Source organism: Spea bombifrons, chromosome 7 (genome assembly GCF_027358695.1).
Source record: "Spea bombifrons isolate aSpeBom1 chromosome 7, aSpeBom1.2.pri, whole genome shotgun sequence".
NCBI classification, from domain to species: Eukaryota; Metazoa; Chordata; class Amphibia; order Anura; family Pelobatidae; genus Spea; species Spea bombifrons.
The window spans coordinates 39,849,883-39,861,817 of NC_071093.1; positions in this window are offsets into that span (position 1 = coordinate 39,849,883).

Consider the following 11,935-nt stretch of genomic DNA (forward strand, 5'->3'; position numbering starts at 1 on the left):
TTACAAGAGATTATTATAGAGCAATTTTTTTTTTTCTGTGTTGAAGTGAAAATGTATAAAATTGTTTATTTTTTTCATAGAATTTTTTTTTTCTAGCTTGGGAAATAACAAACAGACAGAAACTGACTGGGAAAAAAAAATCTAAAGAATTTACAAAGTGATTTCAGAACAAATAAAGTTTATGAGCAAAAAGTTGCCCTGCAGGATTTCATTAAAAAAAAAAAAACCAGTGTAAACTAGCACATACTTAACATTAGTTTAGCTCAAACTACAACCAATAATTTTATTTTCAATTTATCTCCGGTTTTTAACAATGATCAAGTCTGAAGCACTAAAATAAACTATTTTGAATTTTTATCTGGTGTATTGGGAAATAAAGTTAAATTAAAACACTAAAGAGAAATACCGTAGTTAAAGGGAGGACAAGAACCCTGCCTCGACAAATGATTTAAAATGCATACTTTGTGCGTACGTGGATACGTCCGGAGGATTCAGACAACCCCTGAATCTTCAAGGAGATAGGTTTCCATTTAAATTCTATGTATGGAATGATAAAATTGTATTCTATTTTCCCCATGCTATGCGGGTCCAGACTGGCCATATGGCACTGGGGAAAATGTCCAGTGAGCCGCCGGCCGACATCACCATATACTCACCCTACCTGTTTGGATGTGGAACCGTTGGCACTTCATGAGAAGCTCCCATCTACTAAGATGAATCAAAATACAGCATTGAAAGCATTATTGATAGTGCTGTTAATTACCTAAAACCTTACCAGAAATATATTTTTTTTAATCCTGCAAAAAAAAATCTCCCATTACTAGCGTAGGGCCTTTACACGATGAACACGTTGATGCTTTTAAGAGCTCAGAGCCATCAACGCTGACCTCAAGTTAAAAATTCCTACTCCCTTTCTGGTACATCTGCAAATCTTATTAACAGATGAGGTTATGAAGGACTTTGTCTAATGTAGTTTTCGCTCGGCGAGGATGGGAAAAAAAACGAGGTTGGTTTCTGACAATTCTCCCTGAACCGTGAAAAGGTCTCACCAATAAATAGGGATTAAACAAGAGCTTCCAGCCTTCTCCGTTAAGTATAAACATAACCAATCACTGGTGCTGTCATCAGCATCAACACGTTTGTCTGACCACCTACCAAAACACAAGTGTTAATAACTACTACATGAAGAACGTGTCCTGCTGTCCTTATGTCCAAACAGGGATTCCGCTGACCTCTGACCGCTGATACTCCTTTTTGTGTTTTCATGGTGACCCCTAGATACATTTCTCTTCCAGGAGGACATGTTACAACACAATGAAGCGACCTTTTGTTTCCACTATCTGATCTCTAAGCTTCTACGGTGGATCTATCTCTAAGCTTCTACAGCTTAGATTTTATTGTTAGCAGCAACAGTAACATGGACCTTGCATTTTAAATTGTGTTTCATAATATGGAATATGCTATTAAAATTTACATATTTTATGAGATGATGTAATAATCGGCAAAAGCGATTGACAAATTTGCGATTGACAAAAACCACTCCTTGTAGGTTCCAGTGGAACACATTGGAAGGATACTGGCATGAGCTGTAGACCACTGTTCTAACCCATCTTTGAAGCCTTCAAGTGTTTTTATACCACTACCTGTTGGAACCCCTAGACTACATTATATGACCTGTTTAATTTTGTAGGGTTTGACCTCCCTTTTCATTAAAGCATGTGAATTTTGCTAATTTTGTTAATTTAAGACTTTGGCTCTACTTGAGGTTACCTTTTTGGTTTTGAATACGTAAAATGGTTTTCAAGTACTTTTTCACATATTAAAAGTGAATTTAGCATTCTTTTTTTTTTACCAGGCTGTTGTTAAACTAGCATTTGATTTCAATGTGCGTTCAGTTAATAATTGCCAGACTGATTGCCATTCTTGCCAAGAATATAGGCGTATTACAGAACCTACTCAAATGGAAAATCAGATGGCTTACCAGAGCAATACAAACAATTGATAACATAAGATACTGTATTTAAGAAAAAAAAAGCAGAAAAACTTTGGCTCTTATAAGCATCCTATATAAATATGCCAGGATCTTTAGAAATGATAGCAGTTTCGGCCTATGTTAGACTAGTGGTGGGCTCTAATCCAGCGATCGGGTGTTTAGCTAATGGTGTAAAACATGTTGCAGGTCATGTATGTGCCAGTACTGTCACACTGGTTTTATGTTTGCTTGGCTGCATATCTTGGGGCATTGATCTCGTCTGGAGGATGTCTTATTGGTAATGATGTATCTTCCACTTCTTAATGGTGGCCTTCATAGTGTTGAGATGGATAATCAGCACCATTGAAGTGTTTTGGTACTCGAGGGAAATTATCTAAAAGTGAAGCCACTTAAATTGTGCGCAGGATAAAGCAACTGTGTTCATTCTGTTACATTTCTAACAATTTTTTTGCATGTGACTGAATTTAGGATAATACGAGTAATGGTTCCATAGATTCCAAAATGTCAAAATGTTCCTCTTTAAGGGACACAGTTCCACTTTGGGCCCCAAGCCCCTGCTTCCCTTGTTCCTCCCCCAATATTCCACTTTTTCTAGGAGTTCAGGCCAGAATGAATCATGTCACAGATACAAGTGAACTGTATAGTCACAATATATGAATTTAGTACAAAGCTTCATAAAAATGGTTCTCCAACAAGTGCTCAAGAGGTCACTAACTCAATTGTGCTGAAATCCCGACATCTTTAGATCCTGGACCACTAATGGTCTTTGAGGACCAATTTAAGAGAAGCTTCTCTATCAAGTAACACAATTATAGCTTGCATGCTTTCCACTTAGTTTAATGGTATGGGATCTAGAAAGTGTTATTTTAACATAGCGCGCCCTGGTAGGTACGACGGCGTCATATATCACATTATGTAGAAGACAGTAACATATCTTTGCTCTATCTTCATACATTAGTTCACATTTTTAAACTCATGATTTGTTTAACACAGAGTTGCTTGGTTCTTCATTTATCAGAAATTCAATTAGAAGCAATAGTCATTATTAATTTCATAGGAATTATTAGCAGCGGAAAGTGAAGAATGGAATCTCGAAGCCATTTCTTATGAAGCTGCCTCAGGTTCAGAAAGCTCTGTCACCACGATATTAATGAGATGCCTCAAGGTGCAAATGATATTTTAATAGGTGTTACCTAACGAGACTGCCCCTCATACGCAGTCGCACATTAAGTTGCACGTCTGCCGAAGATTTTACCCCTTGTTACAATCAGTTATTAGAATGTATGAACACTGGCTTTGACACTTTAATAAAGTATCAGCCATCATCAATTTAAGATTTAATAAAAAAATAAAATTAAAAATGTATTACGATTTGCCATGTTACACGTAAAGTACAATTTCACAAATTTTTAAATGAGATTACAATGAGATTTCCTCTTGCTTTCAAAAATGATTGTTAGATCCAAGGGGAAGGAAGAGGGCCTGTCATGGAATTATACATTTGTGAAAATTGCCAAGGAATATAAAAAAAAAAAAAAAAACGGGAAGATGAAAAGGAATTGAATGGTAATTAGGTTTCAGAAAGTGGAATTTGAAACCTATCAGATGAAGCGTATATTGTTCTTTTAAACTTACCAAAAATTTAGACGTTTTGACAAACCTTTGTCAAAAGGTGTGTTGGGGCATGAGACAGTTTCCCAACGTACCACATGTTATAACATCTCTGAAAGCCACCCAAGGAGAGCTCTATCTCTATGTTTTTTACGCATTCACACTGCCTGATTAATGGAAAAGTATCCCACCTGTAGAGAAAGAATATCTATCTAAAATGTTGGGGAATTCCTTGAAGTCAACCTGTATTTTTTTATTATTTTGCAACATTTTTCAGTTTTGACCACTATGTATCCTCATCTTGTGAGCGGTTATGACACTCAGTATGTATAAAACTCAGTATGTAAACCATCGGAAGGTTTCTTATAATTCTTCCATCCATGCAAAACAGATGCACTAAAATTCTTCTTCACGAAATAGAAATGGGGAAGAAATAATAGAAAAATGTGATGGCAGAGTTCAGGGCCACAATCAGAAATCTTGGGGCCCAGTACATGCTTAATGCTGCCTCTCTACTCATTGGGGTGACAAAAAATGCCAGGGTCACCCGTAACACGTACGGTTAGGACACCCCAAGCTAACATACTTACATCCACAGTACAATACTTACACATACTAACATGCGTACACACACTAACATTTGCAGTTATACATACTGTAACATACTAACACATTTATACACACTAACTTAGAGACAGTTAGGAGGGCAGTCATTTTAAATAAACTCCTCAATGATTTTCTAGCGTCTAATGTGTTTCACCCGCTCCATGGCTTCGTCAAGGTCGACAATTGAAGTGAGTTTTTAACCTAAAAGTTATTTGAACATCTTCACAGTAACATTCTTGAGAATAATCACAAATAAGTTAGAAAATTAGTTTTTTCTTTCTCCTTTTGACATTGCTGTTAGCATTCCCGTTAGCTCTCAAATAACTTTTGGAATAATTTTGATTTCACCTGTCAAGCTCTTGTTTCACCTCCAAAAGTATTAGTCTAAAAGGAAGATTTTTTCTAAAAAAAAAAAGATAAGTTCTGCTCCCTCTTGTGGCTCAGTGGCAGCAGTTGCTGTGGAGAATGGATCTTATCTGCCATTAAATTCTATATGTTATCGGTAGCTCACTGATTTTTTCCTTGAAGACTCAAATGGGAAGCTCAACTCATCAGCCAACTTGTGAAAGCTTAATTGAGATTAAACTCAATCATTCCACTAAGGAGAAGATTGCAGCACTCAAGTTGACCACAGTGACCACCAAGGCGAACAGCTCGGAGAAGGTGTGAACCTAGGCAGACCTGGCATCTAAGGGATTGAGCGAACCCTTTAAATGCATGACTCAGTCCAGTGAATAGACCTGTTGGAGAATTGTGTTATGATGTCATACCTGGTGCTCTCTATGCTACTGAGGACAGGCTAGTGTATTAAGCCAACTTAAACTACTTGTTGCTATACCTCCAGGAGGAAGTATATGATGCTCCCTCAACAATTCCTATCATTATCCCATTATACAACTACATTTGTTTCAACTGGAACGCATACTTTAACAAGCAAGTGAGAAGTAAAATATGACCGTTATGGTAAAATTACAACCTGTTTTTGCATATTAGCTGCAGAGACCACATATTTTAGATAACAGAGTGACGACTGTTATATTTAGCACAGTGGAGAGGAGTTATCCTTCATGGGGTAGCTAATTTCCTCTACTTCTAATTACTATAATATGTTGCAGTTTTTGACAACCTGTCTCCTACTGCACCTTCTCACAAGCTGGTGCAGAAGGAAAAGCTGCAAATTGCAAAATTGTGCAAATAACACTCAGGGCATTTGCATAAAAATTGGTTGCAAAAACCAATTAGCACTTCATTAATAATCAATGAAGTGGCAATTTACACATTGCCCAAAAGCAAATTGTAAATTCAATTTTGCGTATAATTGAGAATTGGGTGCCATTTATATACATCTGCTTGAAATGACCCAAGCAGAACATCCGAGTTCCAGGAGGAAACAAGAACTCCTTAAAAAATTATCTGCTGCCTGCAAAGAATACTGTTCTCTTGCTTCCCATTTATAAATGTCTTCTTTAATGTTCTGGCATAGCTGTGTTATACAGTTAAAGAAAAAAAAACCTGAAACCTGAATCAGTAAATGAAACTAAGAGCCAGATAAACTAAATTATCATGCATTGAGGAAAGCCTGTCAACGCTCAAAAACATGGAGAATAACGGAAACTCATAAACATAATGTAGGATGAGCTCCTATTTTAACAGAGCATCATTAGCCAAAAACACAATAAATCATGGCCACGGGTAGCTCTTTAAAAATGCACCTGCCACAGTTTCTTACCTATCCATCTATATTAGAGGAGCTATTTTAGCAAAACATCAAAGCAGAGCACAAAATTAAGCATGCGGAGAAGTAGCGAAATCAGATACACAGCAGCAGTCAAGAACGCAAACGTCAACCAAGGTTCTGTTGCGCAAGATAACCAACAACCCGAGATGTATGTCTTTATATTTCATGCATCTTATCAGTGGGTTGTGGTTGGTATCCCTCTAGGCACAATTCGGCAAGGAGGTCCACATCTGGACTCTTTAAACTTGGGTTGGACCCCAAGAGATCCCCAAAGCGTGAAATCACATACCAAAGAGTTTGAGAACCTCTCAACCTAGAACGCCTGCCTTATGGTGCATCCCTGCGCAGGAACATCGCAAGTTTTAGGTCACTTGTACCATTAAAGTTGAGACGCCATATGTATATCTTGACCTTCATGGGCCTTGTCACGGGGCGCTCTCAGTTGAGTTGTTCTCAAACTTTTTTTGTATGTGATTTCACCTCCAACTCCACTTCTCACCATACAAAGTATGCAACACTGTTGAATTCACGGTGACATACAATATAGAGGTTACAAATGTAACAAAACCTCACTGCTGGTTAGTTATCCCTCCACTTAAGGACAAAATAGAAGGGTTTCCAAACAACATAAACCTAGGCTGCTTATGGTTGACACGGCCACCATGAGATCCACAAATGATATTCCTGTTCAAGTGAAGGTGCGTTTCATTTACGCCCCAGTCACCGCTACATCAGCAGATACCAATCAACTGGATTTCAGGACTGCAAGCTGTTAACCCTTTCTTCAGGGAAACACTTATATTCACCATCACAGTGAAGCTGTTGTTGAAACTATATATTTCTGGGGATGTTGGCTTCCTCGTGCAGAGTTAGCGTGTATTTTAGTTCTCATGGGCAGGGCCACATTGATATTATAAAAAAAATAATAAGCTCCTATAGATTCCATCCTTTAACCTGAGATTTATGATTATGAGCGAGAGAGAGAGAGAGAGAGAGAGAGAGAGAGAGAGAGAGAGAGAGAGAGAGAGAGAGAGAGAGAGAGAGAGTAACAAATAATGCATTTTCCATGTCTACAGAGGCCTTAAACATGTTCACATCAGAGGAATATGCAACTGAGCCGGACATCCTTATGTTATTAAATTCATTTAATTTGTTTCGACCTGTCTAGGTGGAAACATTTTTATAAATAGGTATCTGCACACATAATCACATAGCCAATCAATCTGATAATACATTAAAGACCTTTAATAATACCGTGTCATATTCACGTCTCTCCATTCAATCACAACAGTGAGAAGGAGAAAAATTAAATTTCACAAATTTAATAGAGTGAGTTTGCTTACATCAAATAACTGAGCGAGCCGGAATAACACAAATGTTGAAAGTTTGTGATCTGATTAGAATCTCATCTAAAGGGGGACGTGGGTTCAGACGTTCAGTGGAGAAACAGATGTGACGCAAAAAAGAAAATGTGAGCTTTTCATGTAATGAAAAAGATTTTATTTAACGTAGCTAAACTGTGATTTAGTGGAAAATCGCTACATGTTCTTTTCAAATAGTATGTTAAAAAATAATAATTTATTTGTTTTTTTGTATGACACAAATTTGTACCGTATCCCCTAGATTTCGTACTTGTTACTGGGAGGGACTATGCAGAGCTGTCTCCCTAACAGCTTTTCTAATGATAATTTAACAAAGTTGTATATTAAAACATGTTGTTCCGTCTACTTTGTTAAATTTAACATGTTTTAGCTCCATTATAAACAGGATTCCTAATGGTGTTAAGTGAGCAAGCCCGTTCCAGAATTTGGCAAGAATTGTGCAAGTTTTTTCCTGCATACATAATTTTGTGCCATGGACAATTACTTGTCATAGACACGAAAGCAGGCACTTATATGTTGTTACCATAAAACGTCTGAAAAGTTTCTAAGTAAATCTTAACTTCCTGTTCTCAGAGATCACCCACTAACTTTAGCTTCACTAGTGGCATTTCAAAAACATTTTTTTAATAATATTGTGTTGTTTTCTGTTTTCCTATCATGTATGTGTTCTAGCTTTGTAATACCTTAGCCCAATCTATTAGGCCAACACTATGTTTCTTTATTATGCAGCCTTGTGGTTAGTAGTAGAATGCCTCTGTCTTAATTGTCCAGTCTGACATTCTCACCGGTGAAAGTCTATGGAGGAAATAACTTTATTGGAAAAATGGACTTCATTAGCATCGCCATAAAGAATAAGCTCAGTGTGGTGTTTGAGCATGAAAGTCACCCAAATGGCAGCCTCCGGGTCTGCAGATAAAGGATATTTATTGGGACAAAATGAAATGAAGCCAAGGGCTCTTCAAAGCTAAAATACATCTATGCAATGTAATTCTCAAAGATACAGAATTGGATATAGCCATGATAGCCCAAGAGACAATAGAATCTTTAGTTGAAGTTGATATGTTTTATGGGCCAATATAGAAGAAGACAAGAAGTTCCATAACCTCAGAAGGTCTCTTGAGACTTTTTCTACTAACGTCCCCTTTAAGGTTTTGGATTTTATCTTTATGTATCAATGAAGGTTCAAAATAATGAGTACTTTAACAATTACAAAGTCGTACACTGGCAAAAAGACACGGGGATTCCTTAGAGATCCCTTATTATTCCGAAATGAAAGTAATCAGATTCTCAACAAGGAATTTTCAGAACTTCTCAGATTTCATGTGGAAACATCCCTATCCGTCTACCCACCAATCTCTTTTCTGTCTTACCTAGAAAAGAGTAGGATTGAATTTACACCGTTCAAATTCCTTTATCACAAATTTACTTTTTCAATAATTGCATGACTATTCACTGCTATATCACGTAATCGAATTAGTATGGAAATTTAAAGAAAGCATAGGCGGTTTAACAAAATATTGAAACAATTTTAAATATGTAGTGTTATTGGGAATGAGCTTTTGCACATAATGTAATTCATATTACATAATACCATAACATCTTTTGTGTGAATTAATTATCATATTTATTAATACGGCAGAATATGAGGTTGGAGGAATGCCACAGTAGGGTACAATGCTCAGATTTAAACAAAAAATAATAATAATAAAATCTGGGGGGGGGGGTGGAACCGTAAAAAGCTTTGTTTTGTAATAGATTAACCACACTGCTCAGGCTTCCGAAAGTAAAAGCAAAATTAGAAAAGAAAGTCATTTAAATGCTAAATATTTCACAGATATGGCACAAACAATAGGCGTGGTGTGTGTCTATTTTAGACACAATTGGTATGGAATTTTGAAATAAAATTAGGTATTTAAAATGACAATAAGATTCTCCAAAAAATTTAAACCTCCTATTAACAGGCCTCAATAAATCCTGCCCCCTTTTATGCGTGGGATATCAGCGATATGGTTTAATTGTTGAATTGATAATTTTAATGACATTGTCGGTGCATAATTTTAACATCATCTTTTGAGGATACCTGCAAACATTCCTGATGTAGTCCTGGCATCGGGACTTCCCAGAATAGGCCGCCCAGAGCACTCCCTTTTCTGGGGAGTGGCCTCGCAAGGGGGTGGGACTAACTCCAGATTGAGGCTAGCCACACAGGGGGCTGGGCTAGCTGCACAAAGGGGCAGGGCTAGTCCCGGATACCAATACATTCTTTCATTCATTCATTGCCTGGAGGAAAGGGAAGATAACCCGGAGACCCTGGAAAGCAGGACTCCACCCTGAGACTCCAGGTCAAACCCTGATAGTGCCAAAGTATGTTAATAGGTCACAAAACCATATAGGTTTTGGTAAAGCCCACCTCCCTTGTCACAGTAACCACGCTACTCTTTGTCCATCTGAAATTTTTGTAATTAAGCCAATAAGTAGAACTATGTCATGAAAAGCATGGTAGAAACAGCAACGCATTTTCAAATAAAATCTCAATAAATAAGACAGACACCTTATTGTGCTATGTTGAATGTAGAGTTGTTTCCCCGTGGCAGGTGTAATTTTAGTAAGAAATGTGATGAAGTCCATCTCCTTTATAAATCACTGGTGACTCGTGTCAGTGGTAATATAAGCCTGTTCCCTTTTTCTGATAAGGGCAGGGTTTTGACATAATAAAGAAGAGAAGTGTGGAGGTAGAAAAAAAAAAAAAAAAGAATTACGGTATCTCAGTGTGTGCCATTAAAAAATGACATTAACCCATGGAAGCTTTGCAGAATGACAAGGTTCCTTAAAGTTTAGCACGTTCCAGAAATCTGTCCATCATTTCAACGTCGGTGAACCGATTTCCTGTTCTTATTGATTTTTTTTTCTTTATCGTTTCTGTTAAATGCCAAATTGAAATTGTCACAAATTGAAATAATAGCATCTTAAACTCTTCGGTGCTTGCCTCTACAACAGTAAAGTTACTAGTAATTTGAGAAAAGTATATATAGAAACCTTAAAAACATAGATTTTGGTGGAAGATAAGAACTATGCATGACTTCTACTCTGCCATGTGTGGTATGGCGCTAGAAGAGCGTCTTAGCAAGGTTATCGCCAGACTTCCTTAAGTGTGCTGAGAGTGAGAGGGGCAGTGGGCGGATACTGGGCGTGACTAAGTGCTGCTCCCCTGGCCCGAGAAAGAATAATGTGACCCAGAGACCTCTGGAAGCAGTTCTTGACCCAGAGACTCTGGGTCCAACGCTCAGAAATTTTTTGCAATATCTCTATTTACTATAAATGCATTCTTGGTGACATGTTCTGATGTCATATTATACTACATGGATACAATTATTTTACTAACTCTACTTTTTTTTTTATTGTGTTTAGAACAAAAAAAATTAAAAAAATTATTAATTAAAATAATTTTTTGCCTCTAATACTTGGCAACTGCAGTAAAAACATGGAATCTTATTTCCTTTTGTTATTATTGATTTTCAGATCTGTACAGACACATTTATTTCTATTTACACATGAGCCTGTATGTCCACCTTTAGTGTTTTCATGTTGGAATCTGTCCTTTCTATAGCTTTGAGAGGAAAAATGATTATATCGCTACTTTTTTTTCCCCCGACCCGTAACCCGAACGTTTGTAACTGACAGGAAGCAATGTCTGCTAAACGTTTAAAGCTACAGTAGCGACACTAACCTTTCGAAAACCTATGTATTTTTCTGACAGTATCACCGCATCGTGTCAGCTTGTCTTCTTTAAATCTACCCCGAGGTTGGTGTTAAACACCTCAACGCGAAGCTTGTTCCTTTTCATTTAAACCTGGATAAAAAAAAATAAGACAATGGGGAAAAAAAAGGAGGAAAAAGTTCACGTTTCTCATGTCTTTAATTTATTGATGAGCTAAAACCGTCTGGTTAATGTGTAAAATCTAAACCGATCAATAGCAAAGAGCTCAAATAAGTGCTACAATTGACACATCCGTATTTTAGGTATAATTGCAGTCATATGCACTTTTTTAAGGGCATCTCACCTCATAATAGTACTCTGGAGGATAGGGGGTTTATTGATGCATCTGTTTATTTTGTGCTCACATGCTGCTGAATTAAGTCTCCGAGGGATGATCCTAAAACAGTAGTCCATCTTGCATTCCCCTTAATGTTAGAACGATGACTCCAATTCTTTGTAGACCAAACACTTATCTTCTCGGAAAACCCAAAGATGTGACATTAATGAAAGGTACATCTTTGGGGTTCATGTGAGGCAGCGTAGATAAGAGTGCCCTTTTACAATAAAAGATTTAAAAGCGACAGGATATGATGGCGTTAAATCTAAATATGATGTCGTACGGAATCCCAGTAAGTTTCCTATGGAGACTGAGGTGGCTAGGCGCAGTACACCATGGTGGATATGGCCCGGTTACAAGGGAAATCTCTGATCATCCCAACCGGCACACGTAGCAGTGACACAAAGGGAAGCATGATCACTCAATAAAGCCTTCTGCCCTGCCGGTGATGGAGCAGAGACGCTGCCCCCCTCTTGTTGCCCTAGGTCTAGTTGGTCTAGACCTGAACACA